The following is a 6085-nucleotide window of genomic DNA, read 5'->3' as shown; positions in this document are numbered from 1 at the left end:
TGCGTCACTATTTCTGTGGTCGATCTTATACAAAGAAATTCAATTTTAATACAGCGATTTTATTTATTATTTTGGATAAAAATTAATGCGTATGTACAAGCTTCAAAATGAGAAATGAATATTTGATAGTAGTTACAGGAACTATTTCTCCTTCCGCTCATATAAACACGAGCAGATATGATAAAAAGCACAAGCAGTTACAGCCCATAATTTAACAACATGAGTCATTGTTTCATGTTACATTTATACTGGTCGTTTGGTAAGTGAAATCCGTCAATATTTACTAATGGTATTTTAATTTCCAAAGTCTATGATTAGTCATCACAATCACAAAACATGCAATAGATGTCATTAGTAACTACAGATATTTGCTGTCTTTATAACAGCCCAATGGTGTAGAATACGTGGGGGATGGGGGGGGGATGTCCCCCTCACTTTCAATAAAACTAAAGTTCATCCCGGCACTTATTCACAGGGCAAATGTGTTTACTTTGTGTCTTTCATACAGCAAATGTCTAAATGTGTAAATGCAAAAGTAAAAATTCACTGATCAATCATGAAATTCAACAAAATAAAAAAAAAAAGATCAATTGAGAGCCTTAAAAATACATCTTATATATTTTATATTTATGTTCGTGTTGCACTAATCGTTCTGTTCACCTAACTTTTGAAAGATTGCTACGCCCCTGTAGCAGCCTAATAGTCTTTGAGGACCTTTAGAGGATTCTGCCGGTGTGTCATCTGAGGAACCCCAGAGTATTTTTTTAATCTTGACAGTGAAAGTTTTTCTGCTAAATTACTAATTCATTAAAAAAAAAAAAAAAAAAACAACGTATAAAGAAAGTTTTATTTCAGATTTCATTCATGTTTGACATTTACTGCCTCTAAGTTACATTTACATACACGTTCACAACTCACTAGTTCAAAGTAGACTAAAGATGAAGTTCAGTCTTATTTCTTCAGGGTTTGGAGAAAGTGTTTGTTTTCACAGATGTCTTAAGTTTAACATCTGTCGTTTCATCAGGGTCTTCAGTGATGATTTCTGGACTATTGAAAATAAAAATCACAGAACATCAGTTATGAGCATATAGTCTTTATCAGTTTGTGGCATGTTATGTGTCTCTACATGAAGAGACAAGCAACAGAATAAAGTGATAAAATGTGACACTGATAGTCGAGTCAGTTACACTTATTGTCAGCAGATAAGAGCTATTGTAGAGGATCACTCCAGTACTGACACATACTCATGTGATTGACATTATTATTGATAAGAATATACTGGAACTTTTTAATTAGATACATTTGAGGTTATTTTGAGAAAAAAAGAAGACTGTTTTCTAATACCATAAAAAGTGGTATGTGGAGTGGTGGTGGTGTAGTGGTCTAAGCACATAACTGGTAATCAGAAGGTCGCTGGTTTGATCCCCACAGCCACCACCATTGTGTCCTTGAGCAAGGCACTTAACTCCAGGTTGCTCCGGGGGGATTGTCCTGTAATAAGTGCTCTGTAAGTCTCTTTGGATAAAAGCATCTGCCAAATGCATAAATGTAAAACAAATCTTCTATCTTACTGGCCTTTTATTGCCTTAACAAAATTTGGTATAAAAAATACATGGTTTGAAAATTGAAATATGAATATATTAAAAATAGGCTAGAATATTTTTGAGTGCATTATTATAATTGTGAATATTTTATACATGGTAGTGGTGTTGGTTATGCCTTATATTTAATTCATACTTTTTTGTTTAATAAATCAATCATTAAAGGTTTTTTCTCCCCCAGAAATGAGAATCTATTGAGAATCATAAAAATAATGAAAACTATATAAAAAAAACTCTAATAATGAGATTTAAGTTAAATGTGTTTAATTGTTGTAAAAAATAATATCACAATGCAATACATCTGAATGATTCCAACATAAGCTTCAATTTCTTTATGTAAAATATAATTTATATTTTATTTTGGGGTGTAAAATGAACTGGACATGTTTTTGTGAGAGTCACTCAATAAGTAAACCTCCTTACCTCTTATAAGAATAAAAAAAAATACCTCTTGATCTTAAAGGTGTGTCGTGAACCCAAAACACAAATGTTTCGTGAGCACTTGACCATACACTCATTAATAAATCTTGTTGCACTCCAATCTCTGTCTTTAATACTTTTCTGATGCATCTGAGACTTTGTAATGCAGCACTTCTCATGATACTGTCTCCTTAAGATGAATAACTTATGTTGTATCCTTCCTCACTTTGGATAAAAATATCTGCCAAATGAATAAATGTAAAATGTACATTTGTTTCAGACAGTAACATGTACATGAAGGTGTTTACAGTCTGTTAGAGGTGAGAGTGGAGACAGATGAGGGGTCACTTTTCTGCCGGATGTATAAGAGGAACAATTTCAGACGCTGTCCACCTTCACTACAGTACAAACAGGAACAGTTTATCATCCACCATCAGCACGACTGAACAAACCAAATAATACAGAGTTCAGTTACAGTGTCAAAGTGGACAGACTTCTGACGTAGGCCAGTAAGCAAACATCCTAGTCAGGGCTCTACACTAACTTTTTCCAAAGGAGTACATGCGCTCCTAAATGAAAAAAAATGTAGGAGCACACAAAGAAATTTAGGAGCACAGTGAAAAATGTAATAGGCCTACAGAGTTTATTAACAAACAATTTATATACTGCGTGTATGAGTGTGTGCACGTGTACTAAGGGACACACATCTGTGGAACAGCACATACCACCCAAATCACACATTGACCCATGCCTACTAGAATCAAAGTATATCAGTTGTCCAGCTGCTTTTGTATGTTGACCGTCTGGCATACTTAAAGGTCAGCCAGCGATCTCTCATTATGTCAGCAATTTGACCGATCATCTTCATTGTCGTATGTGGGATTAATGTAAACTCAGTTTGCGTGGTGGAGTCTGATAAGCGGCCCAAATTTGACGAAAGATTTTTCTTCTTTCACAATGAAGTATCCGATGTTTATCTTTATTTTCAGCTGCCTTCTCTTCTCCTCCTCAGACTGCAGCACTTGCCTCCTCAAGGCTGCTGACACCGAGCCTGATGGTTTCTCTTGTCTCATCCAGAGCACTGGATATGCCACCGTGAGACGTTTCACTACATTATCTCTTTTCAGATAAGCGTTGGGCATTCCGGCTCTTTTCATAATTGGTGTTAAAACAATTCTAATTAAATACAATATAATTTAATAACTCTACATTAACCACAATGTATTTTAAAATGCTTAAAATAATGCTATTAAACATTTGCATTTAAAGTATAACTTATTGAATATAAACAAAGTGCATATAAATCTAACCATTAAAAATGAATACAATCTGAACAGCATAATAGACAGGGCCACCGCTGGCCAAATTGATGCCCTACACGTGATATGAGCGTGAAGTGATCGTCTGTGTTCCGCAACTGCTTTCGGGTCCTTGAATAACGTATAGCGAACGAGTAAGGGCAGCCGGTTCGGCTTTCTGGTGCCATCCTAGGGTAAGATGGTGCCCCCCTAGGGAGTTGATGCCCTACGCAAACTGCGTAGTATGCATGTAGGTAGTGGCGGTACTGATAATAGAATAATACACCATATCAAGAAAAATAAATAACAATTTGCAAAACTGCAACATCCCACAAATTGAAATAAATGTAAAAAAGGATGCTATTTCACATTTAAAGTATACATTTTCAATGTATATAAACAAAGTGCATATAAATGTAACAATTCAAATACAATCTGAACAACATAATAAATTGGCTCCGCCCTCCCTCACGCATCTTTGGTTCATTGGTTGACACTGATTGACAGGAACAACAGGTGAGGCTTTTAGTCAGAGCAGACAGTCAGAACGAATGTGTGCGCTTGAGCATTTAGTCCTATATTATTTTACTTGTTTTTTTTTCGTTATTTTAAAATCTTTTGATTATTCATATCTTAATTAATTTTTTTTATAAATAGATTCAGATATGCGAGCCCACTCGTTTGCAAACAATCAATCACTATTTCAGATGCGGGTTTCCTGACTAAGGACGAGTTGCCCACCAGTTTCTGCCCTCTACAATAGTTGCAGAACATGAAGTGTTGTTTTCGAACTCTAGCCATGGGAACATTTTGAGCCAATTTGCATTGAATATACAGGAGAAACTCGAAAAATTTGAATATCTCTTTATTCTTTATCTTTACCTTGGCTAAAGAAAAAAAGAACTGGTCTGTTGCTCAGTGGTCCAAAGTCCTCTTTTCTGATGAGAGCAAATTTTGCATCTCATTTGGAAACCAAGGTCCCAGAGTCTGGAGGAAGAATGGAGAGGCACACAATCCAAGATGCTTGAAGTCCAGTGTGAAGTTTCCACAGTCTGTGTTGGTTTGGGGAGCCATGTCATCGGCTGGTGTTGGTCCACTGTGCTTTATTAAGTCCAGAGTCAACGCAGCCGCCTACCGGGACATTTTAGAGCACTTCATGCTTCCTTCAGCAGACAAGCTTTATGGAGATGCTGACTTCATTTTCCAGCAGGACTTGGCACCTGCCCACACTGCCAAAAGTACCAAAACCTGGTTCAATGACCATGGTATTACTGTGCTTGATTGGCCAGCAAACTCGCCTGACCTGAACCCCATAGAGAATCTATGGGGCATTGCCAAGAGAAAGATGAGAGACATGAGACCAAACAATGCAGAAGAGATAAGGCCGCTATTGAAGCATCTTGGTCTTCCATAACACCTCAGCAGTGCCACAGGCTGATAGCATCCATGCCACGCCGCATTGAGGCAGTAATTAATGCAAAAGGGGCCCAAACCAAGTACTGAGTACATATGCATGATTATACTTTTCAGAGGGCCGACATTTCTGTATTTAAAATCCTTTTTTTTTATTGATTTCATGTAATATTCTAATTTTCTGAGATTCTGAATTTGGGGTTTTAATAAGCTGTAAGCCATAATCATCAAAATTATATCAAATAAAGGCTTGAAATATCTTACTTTGCTTGTAATGAGTCTATATAATATATTAGTTTCACCTTTTAAGTTGAATTACTGAAATTAATGAACTTTTGCACGATATTCTAATTTTTCGAGTTTCACCTGTATGTGTTCTCCCTCCACTGTGGACGTTGAAGTGACAGCTGGTGTCACGGTAGCTTCGCTAACATTGTTCTTAGCATCCCTAACGTTAGCCGTCTCAGATAAACCTTGTGAAGAGACTGCATTAGTTGAACCTTGCGAAAGAGATTCCTCTTTCTCCTTGTCTCTTATTCGCTAAAAATTAAATGCGATGTCTGCACGTTAACTTATACCGACACTTTTTTCCATTGTGCACCTGACTGGACTGCGTCATCACAGAAAACTCTACTGTGGTTGGCACTCATTACCTGTGACCAGGGGTGAAAATTTCATCAAAATGTTGGGGTGGGGGGACAATAAACATAATAATTCTCAAGAGCAATTTTTGAAGGGGTTTTTTGTTGTTGCCCGGTTTGCATTTGTATTATTTTATTTCTTAAATAATTATTTTAAGAATATCTCATTATATTATTTACAATACACATATTTTAATGATATTTTGGGGAGTGGGGGGCCCTCAGCGATTTCCCCGATTTCCGCCTATGCCTGTGACTGTACAATGAATGACATTAAAATCATGAAAAGTGTCAGTGAAGAGTCTCTCATTAATTTCAATGTTTATCTCTTCTCATTCTGCATCTAGGTTGTGTGTTTAGGGGCTCAAAAGGTCAGATTACCACAAAACTACATACAAAAGCTTCTGACACTGGAGACAAACAACTACAGCAGCACTTCCATATTAGATCAGATTACAGATGTAAATTTTTTGTATCCGGATCTACTATTCAAAAGATACATTAAAATGAATTTCACGCACAAAACACTTGAACGCACTTTTATGATGAACATTTTACATTTCAAAATTCAAAGTCATTCTGATATTTTTTTTCTGGGGCTTAAAATATAAAATGCCTAAAGGCGGGTCACACTGTATGATTTTGGCCACGATTCTGCCGTCTGACACAAATTTTGGGAATCCTAAAGGATTTCTCTCGTCGCAGGGCAAAA

The 6085-nt window shown here is 36.5% G+C and overlaps 2 protein-coding genes across 2 annotated transcripts in view; one reads left to right on the top strand and one right to left on the bottom strand.

Annotated features, from left to right (window-relative positions):
* Nucleotides 1-6085, bottom strand: part of LOC127650479 (uncharacterized) — a 1198408-nt gene that overhangs the window by 364447 nt on the left and 827876 nt on the right.
* The window catches only part of LOC127650380 (NACHT, LRR and PYD domains-containing protein 3-like), a 1539373-nt gene that overhangs the window by 975739 nt on the left and 557549 nt on the right, over nt 1-6085 (top strand). The window lies entirely within an intron of this gene.

This window comes from Xyrauchen texanus, chromosome 10 (genome assembly GCF_025860055.1).
Source record: "Xyrauchen texanus isolate HMW12.3.18 chromosome 10, RBS_HiC_50CHRs, whole genome shotgun sequence".
Lineage (NCBI taxonomy): Eukaryota > Metazoa > Chordata > Actinopteri > Cypriniformes > Catostomidae > Xyrauchen > Xyrauchen texanus.
This window is presented reverse-complemented; position numbering and strand designations above follow the sequence as displayed.